General features: G+C 43.9%; 1 protein-coding gene across 1 annotated transcript in view; it reads right to left on the bottom strand.

The window, feature by feature from the left end:
* The window catches only part of LOC134432513 (phospholipid-transporting ATPase ID-like), an 85701-nt gene extending 74006 nt beyond the window's left edge, over positions 1–11695 (bottom strand). Inside the window, exon 1 of the mRNA XM_063181348.1 lies at positions 11559–11695. The gene's annotated coding sequence lies outside the window, so the exon portion shown is untranslated. The remainder of the gene's footprint in view (positions 1–11558) is intronic.
* Positions 11696–23416: the final 11721 nt, after the last annotated feature.

The raw sequence follows: 23416 nt of genomic DNA, 5'->3' as shown, positions 1-23416 counted from the left end.
TCCAGCCAGCCAGAGGATTGCTTCGGCACCGAATTGCTTGCTCATCCCGAGAGCATGACCTTCCCCTGCGCTCTGGGACACCTGCCCGACCACACCATGGTCACAGGGACCCTCCTCACCAGAACCCCCCAGCACTCTCATGAGCCTTCCAACATTCCCACCTCATTTTCCCACTTTAACAAACAAAACATTCACTTTTTTCCCCAAGGTGTGGGACTTTTCACAATACAGTGCCCTCCTATATGCCAGTCCCCTGGTATTTTACCTGCCAGCTGCTCTGATCTTCCAGACCAAAACTGGGGCAACTACAACTTTAATCCACTTCTAGCTTCCCTATACCTGTGAATGGGAATTATTTTTAAAGCACCATATTCCTTACATAGTCACGTTCACAGTAATGCCTGCCAGGAACATCTCCATGTATTGTGACAACACAAGAAACTTCAGCATTTCTACGTGTACTTGTGTCTGAGTTTTCCTACAGGGAAATTCATAAACACTGTTAAAATTAATTTCATACCTACCCACTTGAATGCATTAATCAGCTGATTAATTATAGTAACACAAAGAGTCAAGGCTTTGCCAAAGAGTATTTTCTACAAAATGAAATTTTCTGTAGTCAAGAGGATAGATAGGTATGGAGGACTCTGGAAGCTGCAGTGGTAGTGCTCCAGTGCTGGTCATGGAGGTTAAGGAACAGAGTGGCAATGAAGAGGACATTCTTAACACCATAAGCAATTTCTGAAAGATGAAATAGAGTCTGTGCCCTCTACTATGACTTCAGGGATATTCCAACTACACCAATTTGAGACAATGCTTGCTGAACTGTCTTCCTAGTTCGGACACACATACTAACAGCCAACATGGGACGTGGCACATAGGACTGATGTCCTGAAGATCCAGGTCATTTTCAGATGATTATGACCTTGACAGCATCCAGCTGGAAAAGAAATTCCCCTTGCACTAGCCATTTTTCTTTTTGCCACCCACACCTCATTTCAACAGCAACAGCCCAAGTATCACATTTTTTCCTGCAAGAAAAAGTACAAGGATCTGGATTAATTTTGATCCTTCTACATATTTGGAGAACCCCTTGGTTTTACCTCATTCTGGAATTTTCCTCCTTCTTATAACTTTCATCTGCTTTTCTTCATGACATTTTAATGTTAGTTGACTACGAGTCATTCTACACAACTTCTGCTTTCTTTGCTGCTGTCTTTATACTTAAATGTTACCACTTTGGCCTCAGCCACAGTAATTTCTTCTTTCTTAGAGTTAGGTTTGTCTACTTAATTTGACACACAACTGGAACCAACCATAAAGTCACCCAGCCTTGGGTCTTGTTTAGACTTTAAAATAACAAAGGGTTTAGAAGGCTGTTTTATGATTTTTCTTGGCACTGAAAGTCCATCTCACATACATTGACTGTGACTTTTTCCCTCAGCTATGCTTTCCTTGTGGACTCCAGTGAACCTCCTCACGCAGGGAAGCTTAACCCACATGGAAGCACGGAGCACTCAGAAGAGCAGGAGTGACTCAGGGTTATGAGCTCAGCTCTGCGTTCTCTTGTCCTTGCCTTACACTTTGTTCCCTGGATAGCATCTTCACAATCTCCACATGATTTGTATCCTCCTTAGCAGATTTCCAAACCAGGGAAATCTGCTAAGGATTTCCATGCCAGGGAGCACTGCGGCCTGCAGTGGCACTTGCTGAAATTTCACCTCCTGTACAAAGGGTGTACACATATGCTGTGTGTTTGAGTGTCCCTGAAGCCTGCATGGTTTGGGCAGAGATTCAGCTGGACAGATGCAATAGGGTAGCAGTCACTTGCCATGATCCACAGTGGTGGGAAGTTAAATCTGCAGTTTTTCCAGGAAATGAGCTGTCTTCCTGGCCAAGGAGCCTCCTCCATACCATGCCCCTTCACCCTTAAATCCTCCACTTTCCCAGTGCCCACTAGTCATAGAGGTCTAACTAGGGTGGGATGGATTTAAATTCATGCCATTACGACCTTACCCACTGACTTAATCTGGGAAAGTGACTACATTCCTTCAGCCTCTGCAGCATTTCAACTGTAATCAAGATGCAGAACTGAAGCCACACTAACACTGTTTTTAAAGGATGCTCTCAGCCCACTCTCCAGATTAGATTTGGTCTTCCTTCAAACAGCAAAGCTGACAGAGCAGAGGACTATCTCAGGAGCACCCAGAACCCAAATGTGTCTGGTGACCTAGAAACATTTTGAATGTCTTAATATGCCCTTGAGCAACTGGAGCAAACTAGAGGATAGGAAAGAAACAAAAGAGAAGCACACCCTGGAGCATCCCACAATGTAGACTTAAATCAAATGCCAGTCCTTGAGAGAGGAGAGTTCTCTCCCTATGATATTCAATTTTTAAAATTACTGATTTTTAAAATTGCTCGTCTTGATGCCTTCCCAATGATACAATATATTTCAAAAGGAGCACTGATGGTCTTTGCTTTCCTTTACTCTCTTAGCTGCACTCTGCCACTCCTGAACTGCAAGGTTTGATCTGCACTCATCTGCAGATGAGTGATGGTACCACTCTCTGACGAGCCACGCTGGGCTCATCCCCCAAGCCCAGAGCTGATGCAATCTCCAGGGATCACTTCCACCCACCCAACCTCATCTCCATCTCCCAGAACAGCACAAGGGCATCGCTCAGTTCCTACCCATGCCAGTCACTGTTCCAGAACAAACCTTTCTGCATGGCTCTGGAGGGCTTCCTCACAAACCCCCAAGGGTTAGCCTAAGATGACTGAATTACCTCCTACAGCCTACACTTCCCTTGTCCCAACTTTCCCCACTAGTCCTGACCAGTGAGGAGCTCCTTGCACAGGGGAGGGATGAGTAGCTCACTTCACTGTGGGGACACCTGAAACATCTGTTATTATGAGCACCTGCAATAGGTCCAAGGGGTCAGATGGTTTTCCAACGAGAGATTTTCTGTATTCTCTTCTTGCTAAAAGTCAGAGTAAGATGCATGAAAAATACCGGACTGAAAGGAACAAACCAGGACATTATTGTCCACTCCTTGGCTATGAGAGAATTGTTTTACAAACAGTAAAGTAGAACATCCAAGTTGTAAACTGCTGTAGTCCAGGAAACACCAGCACAATCATAACAAAAGACCAAGGACTCCAAAATAAGCTGTATAACACATAAAGTGGCAGTTTTCTTGATCTCTGTAGAGGATCCTACTGGTAGAATGCACACCACAACTCTGCAGAGGAAGGGAAAACTAAATCCTATGTGGTGTTGTTATCACGACCTGCCTGTGGGTGGAAAATGAAATAGGAGAGGAAGGTAATGTCATGAAGTGACCAGTTGTTCTAGAGCTGTCCTTGCCTTTTGGGAGCTACTCAGCTCAACTCATTTTACCACTCCTCCAAGGAATTCCAAATTAACCCAATTTGAAGGGGTGTTCTGGATTCCTACCTTTGCATCCATCTCTTTGGATATAATCTGTGGTGCAGCTCTAGCAGGTTCATATAGAAGTATTCCCAAACTTCAGCAGTTACTCCAGAAGCTGTGAGCTGTCCCAGTACACACCACATGGAAATGGTCACAAAATAGCTTCTGTGAATGTGTGTGGAATAACCTGAGTCACTCTGATCAGGATATGGTAGTGTGCCAGTTACCTTCAGCAGGGAAGGATGAGTGTGTGGCTAGAGATGCCTTTTCTCCACCAATTCCCCTTGCCCAGTATTCCAAGCCCTTAACAAACAATGGCCAGCTAAAGAAAATAATGAGAAAGAATAAAGAAAAAAAAAAAAAAAAAAAGCCCAGACTCTTGTCTTTAAAAAGAAAGCAACAACTTGTTCTGGAAACTGTTGATCTCATCTTCCTGGCACCAACCCCTGCAGATGTGATATCATCTGATGTTTTAAAACAGAAATTGCAATAATGTCTCTTAGGTGTCGCCTTTGCCACCCTTAGGAGATGGAGCCGAAAACCTTTTGGTCAAAAAACCAGGGGTTCAGATGCTCAGATTACACTGAAGAGCAGAAAAAAGTGCCTAAGAAAATCAATTCTGCAGGGAGCAAAGCCCAAGGCTACCTCATTTCTGAGTCCAGCTCCCACCAGATTTGGGATCTTGTGTTTACAAACTCCATCCTGGCCAAAAATTTCACTGCTCTGGGAGGGAAGATTCTGTTGCAAGGAGAGAAGTCTGAAATGTTCTCTGTGATCCAGTGAGGAACTGAGTGACTTGATGGACACAGACATTGGAGAGAGCTGATGGAGATCCTCCTGTGTCAGTATTACATTCCTGCAATAAAAATCTGTGGTTTTGCTTTTGCCCATGACACTGCATGTGCCCGGCTGCACCGGCAAAGCCGGGGATCAATCCCCTGCCCAGCAAACCCCAGAGGTGTCCACACTGCCTTTAACACTTATTTCCTAATCATCACCAGTGAAAAAGAGGGAAATCCCAGAGGGATGCCTGGGAGGGCTCGTACAAAGGTAATCATACGAATGTGAATAGAAAAAAAAATCAATAGCTGAGGGCAAAGCGGCAGCCCAGCTCCTTAGAGCCCCTGAGGACAGTGTCCTTTGTAACAGGGGTGTTGCACAAGGACCATGGCTGCTACTGGCAAGGCAGCAGCTGCCACAAACACACATGCCATGTGTGGTGACACTTCAGATGCTGCCACTTGTCCACTCCTCAGATACACATCAAAAAACCCAGCTCAAACCACTGAGGAATTCAGATACCCCTCAGTGGGACCCCATGGTTGAACACACAGAGGAAATCCAACCCATGCCTCCACATTTTACAGAGACTTCCCACAATCTTCCACACCTTTCTGCACTAGGTATGGGTGGAAAGGATGGGAAGTCCCTGGATCTGCATGGAGTAGATGGCTTCTGCATTCTGTACAGCATCTGGGATTTGTTTAGGTTCTTCATGGTTTCATTACATATTGCTCTAAAGATCAATTATCCATTCCATGAAAGACTTAGTGACGTTCTGAGAGAATTCCTGTAAATAACATGTCACATCCATTATACTCATAAGCATTTTAACCATAACTCCAAGTTGAACATAATGTATGCATGTATATCTCTACTGTGTCTTTTCCAGGTTACAATTATATCTATCCTGCCAGGATAAATATGGAGGCAACTTACTGCCTGCCACAAAATTACTCCTAGTATCAAATTATCTTTTTTGATTTTTTTCTAGCATTATTTAATGAATTAATTACGTGTTCAAGGCTTGGCTAGATTAACCTGGTGGAAGGTGTTCTGTCCATGATGGGATGTTGGAGCCAAGATGATCTTTAAGGTCCCTTCAACCCGAATCATTCTACACTACTATAATTAGGTTTTTATTATGTTATTGTAGTTTTTGATGGCTAGATTGTGATAAGCCAGCCCACTTCAGAGAGGTCAGAGGGCCTTGGGGGTGACCAACTGATGTTCACTTTAGGGATGTGCAGCAGGACCAGCATTCCATTGAGCCATGATCCCAAAAGGGGATGTGAGCACACAGGAGTATAATACTGTAGTGCTACAATAATTTGTAGTGGTGATGACTGGGACTGAGTTGGCTTCTGGATCTGTCAGAACTCAAGTTCTGTGAACTTTGAGTAGAACAAGGAAACCCCTGCCTGGTAGCAATGGAGGATGCTCTGGAAAAAAAAATAGCCATCATAAAAAACAAGGCCCAGGGAGCCTTGACAAGAGAGAAGTTGGCTCCCCTGTGGAATGTGAAACTTTAGGTAATTAAGCAAAAATCTAAAATATCTGTGCTAACACAATATGACATAAATAAGTGCAAAACAATTTATTTCCCTGGATATTTCCCCAACGAAACTGCATGACATTTTAATCAACAGTTTGCACTTAAATTGCAGCACCACCTTGGCAGTAAATAACCCATATATATCCACAGCTGTGCCAGATCCCAGCACTGCCAGCCTTTGCTTTTATTCAGTGCAAGTTTAATTTATGTTATATTGTTCCTGCATCTGTTCCCCAGGTATTTAACAGAAGAGCATGTTCCTTTGCACTTGCTTGGCTGAGAGCAAAGACATGTATTATTCCCATCTCCGTGCACATGGGCAGTCAGTGTTTAGGCAGTGAATTCCTGTAAACTGAGATAGAAGTTGTGCATGTGAATCCCTCTGCAGCCTTTTGAAGGAGAGGAACAGCCTGGTGGGTGCCTGTGGCCCTCAGGAGGTGATGGCAGAGTGAAGGAGGGCATGCTCCTCACCCAGCAGCTCAGGAGAGCCCAGAGGAGACAGCAGCAGCTAAGCCAGTGAGAAATGTGCAGCGCACACAGCCACAAGGGTGAGGGTGTGTAACTAATTTGAGGTTAATCACTACCATTTCTTGTGTTGGGATATGATGCAGTACCACAGAAGATCCCTTTAAAAACAAGGAGATACGGGAAAGGAAGAGGAAGGTATTTAAACACTGTATTCCAAGTGCTACCCTTTGTCATACCACTTCTGATTTTCATGTGCTGCTTAAGGGTTGAATAAATTGTGGGCCTCATAAGGAAGGACAGCATTTCCTATTTCTGATGGAGTAATCAAGGCTTTATTGGTGTATCTCCAGAAGGCAATGACACACAGCCTCAAACTGGTAATGTACTATATGAAGACACCCAACAAAAATACCCCACATTATCAAAGGACTCTGGGACTAAAGGGAATGAAGTAAGGTTTCAACAGTACTGTGCAGCACCAAATGCCTACTCAGGAGAAATAAAGAAAGTAGTTTTCTTAATAAGGAAGTACAAAAACCCACAAAACCCATGGTCCTTTATCTTGATGTGGCACTGAAGCATAAAAGCTCAACCATTTTTGGTGCCTCCTCCCCACAAGGAGATAGATAATCTTTAGATAATTACAGGATATCCCAGCTTAAAATAATAGAAAGAGAGGTGGAAACTGCATGAGGATTAGTGCAGACAATGAGAAACTGTGCTCTTAAGCAAAATCTCCAGGGCGTGTTTTGTTATTTTAGGTTCTTTTTGTGCTGTGTTCCATTATTTCCAAATCTTCATTTTCAACTTTCTTAGCAGCCTCTTAACATGTAAAGGGAACCTACAAGAACACTGGAGAGGGAATTTAGACAAAATCTTGCAGTGACAGAACAAGTGGGAATGGCTTTAAGTTGAAAGAGAGTAGGTTTATATTAGATATTAGAAGAATTATTTCTGTGAGAGTGGTAAGACACTAGCCCAGGCTGCCCAGAGGAGCTGTGGATGTCCCATCCCTGCAACCAGGCTGGATGGGGCTTTGAACAGTCTGGTCTGGTGGAAGTTGTGCCTGCCCATGGCAGGGGCCTTGGAAATGCATGATTTATTGTCCCTTCCAGTCTAAACCATTCATTGATCCTATGATTATAACCTTGAATCCTGGCAAAAAAAAAACATGTTCCTCATTTCAGATGTGTCATATCTCAAAAGCAGAGCTCTGCAATGCTCTGCCTGTGGCCCAGCTCCACACTGGGCTGCTGGTGCCCCCCGTGCCCAGCTGCCCACGTAGCTGCTTAGGCTGGTTTGACAGCAAATATTCACAGGGCTTGAGTTAAGCAGAAATGTCTTCTAAGGACTGTTAGTATCTGGCCAAGTTCCCTGGGTGAAGCCAAGTACTAGAAAACGCGTGTAATCCCTAAAAACTCTGTAAAGATGGTGTAATCAGAAGAGAATATATGCTTTGTGTCAGCAAATGAAAGTCATAATTTCTCTTAGAAAAGCATGATTGGATTAGCTCTGGGGTTGAGAGTGGTACAGAGATGTAAACAGGTCAGACAGAGGTCTGAGTGTTTCTTTGGATGCCATCTGCTTAACAGGTGGTGTCTGCCCAGGCAAGGACTTGAATTTTTTCCTACAATCACATTGCTGTTTTGGCCATAGGAGAAAAAAACAGCATGAAACACAAAGGGGATAGTCAAAGGCAGTGTCCCAAGTGAGTTTGCAGAGCATATTTGGAAAGAGTGTATTTACACTAGTCCAGCAAAAAATGCTGAGAAAAAATGCTGTTTGTAAACCAAAATAAAGAAAAGCACATTTGCCTGGCCAGTCGACCGGCAGTACAACTTTGCAGCAAGGGCTGATCAGAAATGAAACTGGTGACAATACAGAGAATGACAATCTGTGGCAAGCACACAAAGTCAAAAGTAATGTCTGGTGTCCAGCTGTAGCTGGGAAATCTCTCTAGCGTGTGGTGAAGTTGTGTTTCACACAGCTATACCTTGAGACTCCCAAAAATGCCTGGGGCATGAGACAATCATGCCAGTGAGGCATGAAATTTAAAGAGACCAAAGTGTATATTGCTTCATTAATCAATATCTGATGTAGTGGAAAGTTTTGGGATTAATGGTTTCTTGGAAAGTTGTTTCAGCAGCTGATCTTGCAAGTGTTCTACAATTTTGTTCAGGTTTTTGGTTTTTGTTGCAAGTCTTTTGCTTCTTAATGAAACAAGAAGAGGCCTCCATGGAGGCTCTACATCACACAAAGAGGAGAAAAGGAATGCATTTATGGAGCTGTTAAGGCCAGGCAGCAGAGGCAAAATAATTCACTTTAGGAGCAAACCAGGATGAAGAGAAACAGCCCTAGAATTAGAAATAAATTTAAAGACAAACCCAATTGCTTGATGGATATAGTAGTAAGGAAAAGCACTGGAAACCAGTGAATTTAATCTGGGATGCCTGTGTGTTTGCAGGCAGTGGAGCCTGGAGGTTCCTGAAAGGTACCTGAAAGTCTGACACAGGCATTGAGGCACCAATTGATCTTGCAGCAGGTAGGGCTGAACAGGATGTTAATTGGGCTAGTCATGGATTGCAGTCCCACAAATAAATAAATAAATATAAATCAGCATTAGATTCAGTTTATGCTCATATAGCAGCTCCTAAAAATTCAGCAGCTCAGGAGGAGATGCACTCCAATTTGGGTGGCTTTGCTGTGGGGGAGCAGCCCTTAGGATACATCTATCCCAGCCAGTGCAAAGACAGAGCCCTCGGGGAAAAACACTCAGAGGACACGGCTGGAAGGGTGGAGGGGTCTGGAAGGCAAGGGAAAGCAATCCTAACTGGAATGCAAGACATCACTCTCTTGCAAACATGCATAAATTAAGCAAAACTATTGTTCTGGCTCCCCTCACACCTGTACCTTTTGTACTCTTGTAAAGCCAAATCTGTACATTTAAGATGGGAAAGTAAACAAAGTCTTGTTTGTCCAAGAAGCGAAACGGCAGGTAGGGAATGCATTGGCAGCATTTCACAAGACAACAAGAGTACAAATCGCACACTGCAGCTCTTACTGAAGGACAGGGGAAAGCAAGTGGAGATCTAAATATTAAACTTGTGGGTAACCCAGGTTCCCACTGAAACTGCAACCTGCAGTAACTGCACATCCCAGTAAACTCAGACCCACCGGAATAACAGAGCAGGAAGGAAGCCATGGATTCAGGAGTAACACTGAATCACCTATGGAGGCAGGCAAGGAGGTGCACAGGCCCCTGGAGTGAGTCAGGGAAAGGGAAAAGGAGTCTTGTTTATCTATGGATCACAGCCCTGTCTGGAACCCTTTCACTGCTCCTGCTTAGAGTATGGCATTGGGAGCACTGGCAAAATCAGAACATTCCACCTTTAAAGCGTGAAAATCGCCTTTAAATATTTAAATATGCATAAAGATTAGGTATAGGTCTACAGACTGTAGAGCAGAACTCACCTCTGACTTTTCCTGCTGCATGAGTCTCGGGTACCCAGGTGGGTTTTCCTTCTTACCTCTACACCACTTTACAGGTGTGCAGGAACAAAGTCCTGCTCCTCCTGCAGCCAGCGCCGAGCACATTAAAACTTATATGGGTCCCAGACTGGACCCATGAGTGTAAGGGGCTGGACTGATACCCAGACTAAACACTGCCAATCTGACTGTGTGGAAGGTGAGTCCAGAGTCTCCCTCCAGCACAGACTGGTCATAACCAGGGATCTGTCTTTGATAGAGACGAGCTATTCCCAGTGAAACTGCGTTGTTTCCTGGCTGATCTGAAGAGAGCTATACTGTTACCAAAACAGCATGATTTACTGTGATACCAGCAAATTAGCCTACCTTCCAGTGATCTTTGTTTTGCCTAAGCCTGCAATAGTGACTTTCAGTAATGCAAAAATGTGTAGGTCATGAATAAACCAACACCAAGAACCAGAGCTAAAGTGCAGTAAGTCACACATTTGACTAAATTGAGATCTACAGGGAGCTTTTATCACTAAGAAAAATAAGCCATCCACCGAAAAGGAAGTAAACAGTTACTTCAGTACTGTGAATTGCAGCGTTACCTTCCTCTGATGCTTTGCAACCAAGTTCATGCTGAGAAATAAAAATAGTGCCTCTGATCACCAGTAGTATGGTCTTCACCTTTGCTTTCAATACTGTTTTTGAAGTAATTTATTATTTGCAGAGTTAAGTATCTCTGCAAATTTTCTTTACCTAAAACAAAAAGATTCCTTCCCTCATGACCTCATTTAGCAAAATCTCCTTCTGGCTTTCACGAGGCTTCTTTTGCAGGTGCCAGGATACCTGAATGATCATGGGCAGGGAGAGAAGAGCAGTGCTTTGTGGTGAAAGCCCTTCTTCAATACATGCTAAAGTATCTTACTCCTGGGATGAGAGTCAAAATAGTGCCAGATGTGAGGAAACATTGGGGGACTTAGTAAATCAGCTGAGAAAGGATTTTGTGGGAAGGGGTAGTGCAGAAGATACTTTGGATGTGTTACCTCTAGCAAAAACTTTGCAAAGTCTTCGGGCATCCACGAGTTGACTTTGCAGTGTGTCACATACTGGCTTAATGAAACAAAAATAACTATGCTAAGAAAAGACTGTCCAGGAGAAATCACTGTCCTGTGATTTCTAAATAAGGGCCTTAAACAAGTGGTGCAAATGCTTCACCCCGGTCTCATACCCTCCAGTTTTAAAGGCAGTGACACCATTTATCACTTAGCACACACAGGCCAGAAAACAACTTGCTAATTGGCCCATCCAGCAGTTTGAGAGAGGGCACATGCCCTCCAGAGACAGTCAGTTCCAAACCCCTTCATGACGGAGGCCTGTGTTTTGTGTCTTTATTGTTAAATTAAAATGCAATTGGCAATAATGATAGGGACAACTCAGAGCGCCTTTCACAGAGGAGAGGCCCAGCTCTCGCTTCTTTCTTCCCAGAAATTTACGAAGAGGGAAAAGAGGCGCCTGGATCCAAAGCCAATAAACGAACATGTGCTTTCCCAACGACTTTGGAGAGCTTTACCAAAGCCACGTTGCAGTGGTCCCAGCTTGCTCTAGTTTTGAGTGCTGCTGACACACCAGGGCTGGCACTACAAAAAGAAAACTTTGACACCAGGCTCATTACTGAGAAGTAACATTCACAGATGGAGTAATAATCCAGTATCCGAATGAAAAAGGGGAAAAAAAAAAAAAAAAAAAAAAAGAAGAAGAAGAAGAAAACACCACAAAAGCTGAAGTCTGGGTATCTGTGCAAGTTTTTACATTCTTCTCTTAGGGGAAGAAATAAAGAAATTGTCCTACCTGGCTATTCTGCGTCGTGTTTTCAACCTGGAGCCGTTCGTCACGCCGAACAGAAGGGATTGTTTCCAGCACCATGCGAAGAGCCGCAGGGTGTGCTGCGCTCCCTGGACACGGCTGGGAGGCGAGGCCGGCGAGGGAGCACCGCGCTTCCCGGGTGCGGGGCAGGCTGAGGCGATCCGGGGGTTCCGGGGTGCCCGGCTGCCCCGGTGAGGGCTGCGAGGGGAAAGGCAAAGTTCCCGGGGCTGTGGGCGGAACGTGGCACCGTGCAGCACTGAGTAAATAAAAACTGATCGTTGGACTCGGGTGTGACACCAGGTATTGCAGGGGTTTGTGCACCACGGGCAGGGCTCTGGGATCCCTGTGGGGGAAATGCAGCCTGTGGTGCGGCCCAGGCAGGCCCTGAGCTCGGCTTTTGGCAGATTTCTCCTCTTGGATAGCACTCGGAGGATTTCAGTCCCAAAATCTGCTCTTTCTTACAGGTCAGACATCTCACTGCCTCCCATAAGGACTTATAAAATGCACCCAACTTCTGTGGGATGGCTGCTTGTTTGAGGAGTTTGTGGCACCGAGTACTGCAGGATCCTGATTCGTGTTTCTGGATTCCGTGGTTATGAGGAAAAACCACGTAGGTTCGGCTTTTGACACACTTTTTTGTTTTAATGCCCTCTTGAGACTAAATAAAACGTTTACAAAGATAAATCTGAGATAGAGAAGAGATGGAACTAATCTAAAAAAACCACCTAAGTACAACGGTGATAAGGTGCAATATGAAAACTTGCAATAAAATTAAATTGTCTAAGTAACGACGTTTATCTGCCACACCGGTATTGCATGCTTTCCTACATTTTGATAATGCAGACTTCCAGTGCTAATCCACAAGCTTTCATTTGCTCTAAGGTCTTTTTGCCACCTTCTTCTAGGTTTAATGACACCTTCTGCCTGAAAAATTTCGAATTAGTGCCAGGTTTAAATAGATGACGATTTTTTTCAAAGAAACTTTTTTTTTTTTTTTTTTTAACATTCTTTCCAATATGCTAAATCATTGAATCAGAAGCCTTTCTAAAAGGTAATTCACACCTCCTTAACCACCTTATCTCTTTGCGGCGTTTTTTGTTCTATCTGTTCTTGGTTAATGAAAAGAGATTCATCAGTACCACTGTTTCCTGCAGCCTTTTTCAAACTAAATCTGTTCTTTCGCTTTCAGAGCAGCAGACGGGATTGCAAACATAGCAGTGAAAGCTTACAATTTTATTTAAAGATCTCCCAGTAGATAATGGGCCATGGTTATGACTAATAGGGTCATGTGGACACGACCCAAAGAAGGAAGGATAACAGCCCAAGCAACACTGAAATGAGACTCAGATCCTCTCTCACATCTGTCAGAGATCCTAGATGAGTCAATAAATGCTGCTGTGCTTCTCTTTCCTTATTCATAAAAGGGAATAATAATTCTTCACTTCATCAAGAGACCAAACAGGAGACGTTGCCAACTACAAGGTATTTAGAGACACACCAGTGATGCCTCAGAACATGAGAACTTCTAAGTCTCTTTCATGTAACAAAGGCAGAGGCTGTCCCAAAGTCCTGTTAAACACACTTTTTTTTCCTCCCCAAAATGGCAATAATCCCATTTCTTTTGGGCACAAATGAATAAGCTTTTTTTTTCTGTTGAGTTTCCAGTTATTGTATTGGGTCATGACACTATTATTGAAACAGGAGGTCTTCTTAAGGGAAAAAGGTGCCACAGAGTGAATTGGAAATATGACAGCCTCTCCTGTTAGCATTTTACCTCCAAGCCCTGCAGCTGTGAGTCAGCGAGCTGATAGGAAGACTTTTATGTAGCATTCAGAATTAGTCTTGGAGGATACACGAAATTACAATTCTTTCCTGTCCGTGCTGTGTTGGTCACTAAAGTAAAAATAACTTCAAATTAACAATGGTTAACAATTTGGAGCCGAGAGCACAGATTTAGATTAATGTTTTTGTAGCATGAGAACTCCCTTCGTCTGGAGTTACTGTTTCAGAGTGATGCAATTTTTAAGGCAAAAAGAAAGACATGCTGCTGCCTGATAAAAAGCTGTGTTGCAAGAGCAGCTTACATGATCTACTCTTCTCTTAAGGACCCTCAGCACTTTCCCAGAAGATTTCTTCTAGAGTAGTTCTTTCAAAAGTTGTTGACCCCTTTGCAAAACACAACGTTTTTTGGAAGCATTTCTGCTTTCTCCCATCCTGTGGTCTGTGGGTCTCACCAATAACCCTTTTTTTCTCATGCTCTGCGAGTTCAGGGCCTGTTTCAGAGCTACCGAGGGAGTTTCTTCACCCTGGGTTTCTACCTTAGAAATATCCTGCCGGGCTGTGGCTTCCTGCTGGGCTGTCCTGTGCTGGGAAAGAGGCAGGGCAATGGACAGACCTCTCGTGACCGATTGTGGGTGCTCATCCTGCCAGCAATAAGCACACCAGACATCCTGGGATAAGAAATGTTGGAATGACACTGTGACAGGGAGCTGTATCTTAGTTAGCCAGGAGCTTTGTGACTCTTTAAAAATTTTGTAGTGCACTATGTTTAATTAGTTAAGGAATTTGTAATTTTAGCTGGTTTTGATTTAGATCTGCGTTGGCTGAGTGACAATTAAAAAACCCTGAGAAATTACCTCACTGCACCTGCAGAAAGGAACTCCATGGGTCCATACCCCTTAGAGAACTTAATCAATAGCTGAAGGACAAAATTCAATAGAGAATTGTTTAATGGTTATCATATAACAACAGATTAATTAGATGTCACACAACAATAAAGTTAACTAGAGGAAGTTAAGGCATCAAAGGTCTATACACCCCAGGAAACTTGATTAATACATTGCAGGTGCAGTAAGGGACTGATTTCATAGGGTTGTACACCTCAGAAAACCTTATCAATGGTAATGGTCTAACCAGGACAGTGAATTTAATAAAGCACTGTTTAGCTGGATAAAACTTGGGTTATTCATTAAACAAAGATAGATGAGATACTCTGGTAGTAATTAGTAGAAACGAAACACCTATGCCATGATGCAATAAATTGGGCAGACTTTTGGGAGTGTTTATAAAAAAATCTTGGGTGTTATAGTGTCTATAAATGTGTAAAAATTGTAGTTTCTTTAAACATGTCTATGGTGAATAAATTCCCAATATGTTCCCAATTTTGACTCAAAATTGTTATTAGGAATGTTTGCCTAATAGCTTTTTGCTGTTAGATTTAAAACATTTTGTTTCAACTGACAGATGAAGTGGCAGATATTTGGGTTTGGGACTTCTACATATCCAAAAGAAAGGATAAAATCTAATGAAAGAACAGGCACTGAAATACAGATGCATTCATCAACACACAATTTCATTCAACATTTTGGGCAAGGACTATCCCTCCTTCCTTCACTGGGTCTTGCCATGCAGGCCACAAAGACCATAAAGGTCATCAGATATACATAACTGGGTCTCAAGAACATGTATTGGTTGGATGTGAGGAGAAATGCACACTTTGATTTAGGGATACCAAACCTCAGACTGGTTTGGCACAGAACTTCCTGCAAACCAAGACAGGTTCTTACAAACCACCAGGGCAGTTTCATGGGACATCCCCTTGAACACAAAACTCACTGTCAGAAGCTCTCCATTGCCCCCATCTACAGACTGGAAGCTGATTTGAAAAAAAAAAATTAAAAATGCATTTTGGTTGGATCGTTTCCCTTACCGTATTCCACTTGAACACCAGGAAATTATCTCACAGGAATTAAGGGGAGTTGCCCTGGGAAGGCGACACAGTTGGCAGCCCAGATGAGGTGCCTTTACACCAGTGCACACAGTCTGGGCAACCAACAGGAGGAGGTGGAAGCCAGTGTGGTGTTAGAACACTGTGACCTTGCTGCCACGACTGAAACTTGGCGGGATAAATTCCGTGTGCAGCTGTGGATGGATACAGGCTGTTCAGAAAGGCAGGAAAGAGAGGCAGGGGGGTGCCCTCTGCATCAAGAGGTGGATTGAGCATGAAGGCTGTCTTTGAAGAACAGCCATGAGCAAGCTGAAAGCCTGTGAGTAAGGAGGAAACAAAGGGAACCTTGTGGCTGGTGTTTATTATAGGCATCAAGAGGTGCCTGTTGTTGAAGCTTTCTTGCTCCAGCTATGGGAGGCATCTCACTTGTAGGCTTTAGTTGTGCTGGGGCACTTCAAACTCCCCAACATCTGCTGGGAAGGGAGCACAGGGAGCTGTAAGCAATCCAGGAAACTCATGGAATGGAGGATGGCTTCTTGAGCCAGGATATAGACAGCCCTACCAGAGGGGATGTGGTACTGGATATACTGGTCTCCAATGCAAAAAAGGTAATTGGGAACATCCAGAGTGAAGGCAGCCTGGGCCACAATGACCATGTATTGATGGAGTTTTAGTCCTGGGGGATGTGGTCAGGCAAGGAGGTAAAGGTTAGGAACTGAACTGAACTTTAGAAAAGCAAAGTTCCAGCTTTTCAGGGAGACCCCCTGGGACATTGCCAATAGGGACAAGAGATTGGAACAGACCTGTCAGAGGTTTAAGAACATCTCCCATAAAGCACAAGAGCTAGCAATCACTAGGAGCATGAAGTCAGGCAAGGAAGGCAAGAGACCAGCATGGCTGAGTAGAGAATTGCTGGTCAAACTAGAGGGAAAGCAAATGCACAGGCAGTAGAAGCAAGGGCAGTGAGCTGGGAAGAGTATGGAGATGAAGTATGGTTTTGCAGCGATCAGGTAAGGAATGCCAAGGCAAAGCTGGAGCTGAACATGGCAAGGCACACAGAGAAAGGCAGGAAGGGCTCCTATGGGTGTGTTGACGAGAAAAGGAAAGTCAAAGAAGGTGCAACCCCCCTCTATGTCCCTTGTTCCCCTTTGGCCTAGACAAGCTTGAGGGTTGGGTCCATGGTAACGTTATAAGGTTTAATAAAACCAAGTTCAAGGTCCTGCTCCTGGGTCAGGGCAGCCCCTGGTGCCAGCCCAGGCTGGGCATGAGCAGCCCCAGAGCAGCCGTGCCCAGAAGGGCTTGGGGGTGCTGTGGGTGAGAGGCTGCACATGGCCCAGCCATGGCACTCCCAGCCCAGAGAGCCAAACGTGTCCTGGGCTGCACCCAGAGCCCCGTGGGCAGCAGGGCAGGGAGGGGATTCTGCCCCTCTGCTCTGCTCTGCTGAGACCCACCTGGAGCCCTGCATCCAGCCCTGGGCTCCCAGCACAGGAACCACAGGGACCGGCTGGAGCCAGAACAGAGGGGAGGCTGCTGAGAAAATCAGAGGGCTGGAGCACTTCTGCTGTGAAGAAAGCCTGAGACAGTGGGGGTTGTTCAGCCTGGAAAAGAGAAGGCTTCAGGATGACCTAATTGTGGCCTTCCAGTAGCTGAAGGGAGCCCACAAGAAAGATGGAGAGATTTTTTGCAAGGGCATATAGTAATAAGGGTGAATGGCTTCAAATTGAAAGAGAGTAGGGTTATATTATATATTAGGAAGAAAATCTTTATGGTGAGGATGATGAGACACTGGCACAGGCTGCCCAGAGAAGCTGTGGGTGCCCCATCCCTGGAAGTGTTCAAGGGCTGGATGGGGCTCTGAGCAACCTGGTCTAATGAAAGGTGTTCCTGCCCATGGTGGATGAATTGGAACAGTATGATCTTTTAGATCCCTTGAACTCAATCCATCCTATAAATCTATAACCTGACTCACTGGCATTAAAGTAATGTCTGCACAATGTAGTGACAACTGGTGAGCTCTGGCTATGTCCTTGAAGTTATTGTCAGACAAATCAGACATAAAGGCTTTCACATTTTTTCTTTTTCTTTCCCTAATACATCTTTTCAGCCACTGAGTTCAAAACAGGGTCTCACAAAGGGTTGCACTGTCACAATCCACATCAGATGAACCGTGGTGCTAGGATTAGGCAGATGTTAACTCCTTAAACCAGCTTTATGACTGCAACCAGTATGTCATGGGAGGGTGCCTTCACACATGTCAGAAATAACAGCAACAGAAATCTCCCAGTGGTGCCTACAACATGGGCCAGAGAGAGGATGCTACTGAAATGAGGGAAGAACAAAATGTCTGCTGTTGAATATTCAGCCTGACCATTTACTGAGAACCCTATTCTATGAAGAATATTTGCAATAAGGCAGCATTAACTTGCCTTCAAAGACATGACTTAAATCTCTGGAGGGAACTCCCATGTATATTCAGGACAGCTACCCAAACTCACTTGCAGAATTTAGAAGTCTCCTACTGAGAAACATTCCAGCAGATGCTTCCTGACATTTAATGCTAAACATGTTATTATGGGGCTATAAACAGCCTTTCACTCTGAAACATATGAAGGAATAGCATAAGACCCCAGGGAGAGACAGCTCTGTATAAAATGGGTTTGTTGTTCCTGATTAGGATTCAGACAGCCCTCCCTGGTGTTGTTATTACTGGTTTGATTTGTTCTAAGGCATGTCGGATGTTTGTTGCACAAACAGACTCCCTGATGCTTTCATCATGATGGAAAATTAAAAATAAGAGGTGTTAAGTAAAGAACGGGTGCCACAATCTGAGTCTAAAAGCAGAACATGGTCATGTAGTCACTACAACCCACTGCTGTCATGAGAACTCCTGACCAAGGTTTCCTTTTTAACTTTTGCTATAGTGTGGTTGTCACCTTCCTGTGAATTTCAAGAAGATTCATGTTCCTACTTCCCTTTGGCTGCTGTGAAAAGTCTCAGTTTCTGAGCAGTTTGTGAGAATATCAGTGACATAACCTTCAAAGCAACAATTTCTAAGGCTTCTGGGAAAACTGGCATTTTTCATTCATGGCTGAATAGAAAAGAGAAAACTTCTGGCTCTCTGACCAGTAGTTAAATGCAGAGAACATTACAAGAAAAGGACATTAAAAGCCATGAGAGGCATGAGCAGCTACAGAACAGTAACAAAAAAAATCTGGCCCCAATAAAGGTGAAACTCAACCTCATACAGGGGTCGATGGCCAATTCAGAGCTGATTTCGTTAGAAGTAAGTCAAGTCTTGTGCAAGGAAGGTTCATCTCACTTTTCCTGTGATTGAAATTAACATCATTAACATGAGCCGCAATTCACATCATCAGTGTGGTTCGTAGGTAACATCATTAATGTGACAGGACTTTGAATTTACAACAGGATCATAAATTAGAATTTGACCCTATGGGCCTAACAGTGCGAGCAAACAAAAGATCACGATAGGTGTTAAGCTTGAAATCCTTGAACACACATTAACTTCTACAATGAAAACATTAAAAATATTATTGCAAGTGATGGCTGACATATGGCATCATCCACCCTGAATCGGTCAGGGAACTCTAGAACATCACAAAATACTTTTATTTAACATATCCCACACACAAGCACAACAGTGTTCCTTGAGAACAACATAGTGCATACAGCTTTAATCCCCCACAAGAGCAGACTCAGACATACCAAAACCCATTAATGGCAGAGGAGAAATTTTGATGAAGGACTTCTAGAAGCTTAATGGCTAACATGTTTGTAATAAAACCTTTAAGTTAAAACACTCCCTCAGCATGACAGGCAAAGCAGAGTGCGTGAGACTCAGCTTCCCTTTGTGGAACGAGTTACTAAGGGCCATTTTCTGACCCCACTGAAGTCAATAATGAAGCTAACATACTATGTGCTAACTGAAGATTAGCCAAAGGTTTTGTATTTTCCAGGCCACGTGTCTGTTTCCAACCTTCAGTATTAGGCAGTCAGTGCCAAGGGCCCCCAGTGAAACTGACCTGCAGCTCCACCATAAGAGAATACATCCCACTGCTCAAATTTCCCAAATTTACTGAAAACTTTATGTAGGTTTTGGCTTTTCATTATTTGATGTGTCCCAAGAGGTGCTTGAAGTTTCCAAGATTCTGGAATATGTTTGGGGAGGAAAAACTAGGCAGGAATTATATCTTTCTAAGACTTTTCACATATTCCCACGTTCTGAGCATGTGAAGAGCTTTCCATCTCCTTCCAGGACAATTTGAGTTAAGGCAGTATCACAGACATACCTAAAAGCTTCCCTTTAACCCAGTATTATTATCTATTATCTATTATCTATTATCTATTATCTATTATCTATTATCTATTATCTATTATCTATTATCTATTATCTATTATCTATTATCTATAGTATTATTTTGAAAAATACCATCTGACATCTAAGAACAAGAGAAATAATTGCAACATTGATAAACCCAAGCACAGTTTTAACTGTCAGGGGAGTAAGTTAAACAATGATGTTACCTTTTTAGCATCGTGTCCCCTTTTCCCTACATGTTTTTGGAGTGCCTCAGTATGTTCCTTGCATGCTGGGAACGTCAGCTGTTGAGAGATGCAAATTCAAAACCTCTGTGAAGATGTGTCTGATATCCCCCAGCTACAGAAATAGACTTTTGGTTTAGGTTTGCAAAATCATCAAACTTCCTGTTCTCTCCTCTCAAGAAAAGACAAATGCTCTCTATAATAGGTGCCCTACTTACCTAAGGCTTTGATCTCTCCCAACTCTCTGCTGGCAGATTTCTGGAGGAGCCCCAGCGTACGTGAATTTACAACACAGCGAGCTGCTGTGCTTTCCAAGAGAGCTGGTTTCAGCACTGCGTCTGTAAGACATCAAAGGAGAGGGGAAAGTTATTTTTCTGCTTATCTCTCCAATTTCCCCCTCCACTGCCTCTGGACACTGTCAGTCCTAGGAGATCACAGAATGGCTTGGGTTGGATGTGACGTTTTTCAGGACAGGCTCTATGCTGAACTTCAATGAGCCATATCCGAGGAGAAATACACTCATGAGATGCTGTGGGGTATTTTTTTATTTCCTTGCAGGAGTCAGAGTGTGAAATAGTACCACTAGATATACTGCCCTTTGCTTCAGACACGCAAACACACATTTATGTGTTACCTTTCACTTTGAAACGGCTACCTGAACCAGTAGGCAAGCGTTTGACTAAGCCAGCACTCTCCTTCAATCTCGTGGGAAAGGTGCTTAGACCTTGGCAAAGCATGGACAATATTTTGAGGGCTTGGATTCCTGCCCCCTTATTTAACTGCAGTGACCAGTTCACAAAGATTAGGTCAGTTGGGTCACCTGGGAGCCTTTCCAGGTCTCCAGGCACGAATCATGGCTGCATGCCAGCTCTTGCACTACTGAGTATTGCCTTCACCTGTAATCTCTCACCACCTTGAGAAACTGTGGATAGTTTATGCCTGGAAGTGTTCAAGGCTGGGCTGGATGGGATTCTGAGCAACCTGGTCTGGTGGAAGGTGTCCCTGGCCATGGCGGGGGGCTGGAACAAGATGGTCTCTAAGGCCCCTTCCAACCCAAATCATTCTGTGATGACAGAGCTGCCCTTCCAGTTGTGCCTTCAGTTCTGGTGGTTGATTTCATACCAAGCATTCAACACAGGGATACACACCACGATTGCACAGCCTTTGGCACCACTGCAAGCTGCCATGAGGAGCCAGAAAAGTCAGCTTGCCTGACAGCGTGAAAATTACCCAAAATCCATGTCATTCTTCTGTTAAAATAGCACTTCATGCTATTTTAACAATTGTTATTTTACCAATGATTTTATATATGTAGCAACACTCTGACATTTTATTTTTCCAAGACAATTGTGATTTCTCATGATTTTCATCATGTCTCATGAGCCTTTGTTCCAAGTTCTTTTCAATGAACTCATTGTGGTGTGCTGCAGCAATAGCCCTGCCAGACCTGGGTCCAAAGAAACATAATACAATTAACCTGGCAGGGAGAAGCCTTTGGCTGGCTGGAGGGGCAGTGGGCCAGCACGGCCACAGCAGTCCCAGGATCTCATCCCTGTGTATCTGCACAGACCTGGATTGTGCACTGTCAGCCTGCCTAGGTAGGATCCTAAGAGAGACAGGACCTTAAGCAGTGATGAAGGATGTGTTAGTCCTGGCTGAAGGCCCATGAGCAGGCCTTCAGGCCTGCTGGAGTAGCAGGTCTGTAAGAATTCTGCTTATTCTCAGAAAAAAACGAGGTTTGCTTTCCTGACATTGGACAAGAAAATTTTATCCTCACCAAATACCCAGTGTCAGTGTTTCTAGGTCTGCAGAGGGGTCCATTACATAGTTGCAAAACAGCTGCTCCATGGAAATGACAAACCTGGAAAGACCCCCAAAGGCTTCCCACAGACCTGTTCGATCTACGTGAGAAATCCACCCAAATCAAATCCATTCTCCAAAAGTGACAAGATATGAAAGAAATGAAAGCAAAATTTCTGCTGTAGGAAGTTTTGCTTCCCACATTTGTAGGTCAGTGACCTTTTTTGTTTGCTTGTTTGTTTGGCAACATTTGAAGAAAAGGGGAAATGAAAGAAATTCTTCCTAGGTTTCCTACTCTGCAGAACTCTCCAGTCAGATCAGATGCTCTGAGGAATAAGTTGGTGTAGATGAGAAGGTGGTAAGAACACAAACCACTAATTAACAAAAAATACCTCAGTTCTCAGAGAGCTGATCTGATCATCCCATATGGAGAGAGTCGCTGTAAGATCTATGTATTAGATAAGTGGGTCCTTATGGAGAGAGTCCCTGTAAGATCTATGTGTGGGTCCTAGTTACTCCAAACGAGCTACAGCTGCAAAGTCCTTGGTTGGGCAGCAGCTGTAGCTCATGGAGGTAACTGGAATAAAAAGGGGTGGGTCGAGAACCCAGAAAGAGCCCCTGAGAAGACATGGAGGACTGTGCTGCAGAGAACAACAGCTTGGTACGGTACTTGAGAAATATGAATACAATAAGAAGACAACAATCCAAGGCAGTGGGATTAATTGATAGGCCTTCTGCAGGCCCGGCCTTTTCATGGAGAATGCTTTACCTGGGACAGGGATGCCAAAGGAGCTTGGAAAGTTACTTGAAGACAAGCTGGGTGGAAACCCCCTGCATCTCCAGTCAACATGACCTGGAAGAATACTGCTTGCTCCCAAATCCATTAACCAGTATGACCCTTTGAATTTGACTGAGATGCTCAGGCCTGGTTCCAGGTGGGATCAGAGGGAGGGATCCCAGACATTGTGGAATTCAACACCTCTTCATGTCATTGCCAGGGGTGGGGAAAGGGACACTCACTTCCAGGAAGAAGGACGTTCCTTTCTAGCTGGGAGGAAGCCTTGGGTGGAGGGGAAGACAGGTTGGTATTTTGCCACGGGCTTTCTGTGTAAATAGTTTCTTTTTCCCACACCTTTTGTTATTATTATCACTGTTATTGTTCACTTTCTTATCTTGTTGCTTTTTCCAGTAAATTGTTGTTATCCTCTGTGTTTTGAGCTGGAAGTGTTTGGGAGTGTAAGTGAGTGGTAGTGGGTTTTTTGTTGTGTGGGGTGGTTTTTTGTTTTTGTTTTTTGTGTTTTTGTTTGGTTTTGAGTTTTTTGCTGTTTGTTTGTTTTGTGGTGGGTGTTTGTTTGGTTTGGTTTTAGGTTTTGCTTTTTCTTAATTGAGACTACTAAATTGTGGAAAACCATTCCTAAACCATGAGACGCAGCAACCAAATGTCTCAGAAAAGGGAAGCTTTGAGGTGCCTATAAACCATGGAGGAGTGTGTAAGGTCAGCTCTGGTGCTTTACAGAAAAGGTAGGAGGAGGAAACCTGCATTTAGTTTTAGCTTATTTCCAACCAGCTGTTCAGTGAGATGGAGATGGGTAGGATGCTGCCTGATCCTTCCAGGAGGATTCTAAAATACTAAAATACATGGCCTGGCAATGGAGTGTTATCTCATGGCATTTCTTTCTTTGCTCTGGACTGACTGGGTCCATTTGGATTCATTTCAGCCTCTAATGCTGCTCTGAGAAACTTGCAGATAGACAAC

The sequence above is a fragment of the Melospiza melodia genome, chromosome Z, assembly GCF_035770615.1.
Source record: "Melospiza melodia melodia isolate bMelMel2 chromosome Z, bMelMel2.pri, whole genome shotgun sequence".
Taxonomy (NCBI): domain Eukaryota; kingdom Metazoa; phylum Chordata; class Aves; order Passeriformes; family Passerellidae; genus Melospiza; species Melospiza melodia.
The sequence above is the reverse complement of the archived record's forward strand: the minus strand, read 5'-3'. Positions and strand labels throughout refer to the sequence as shown.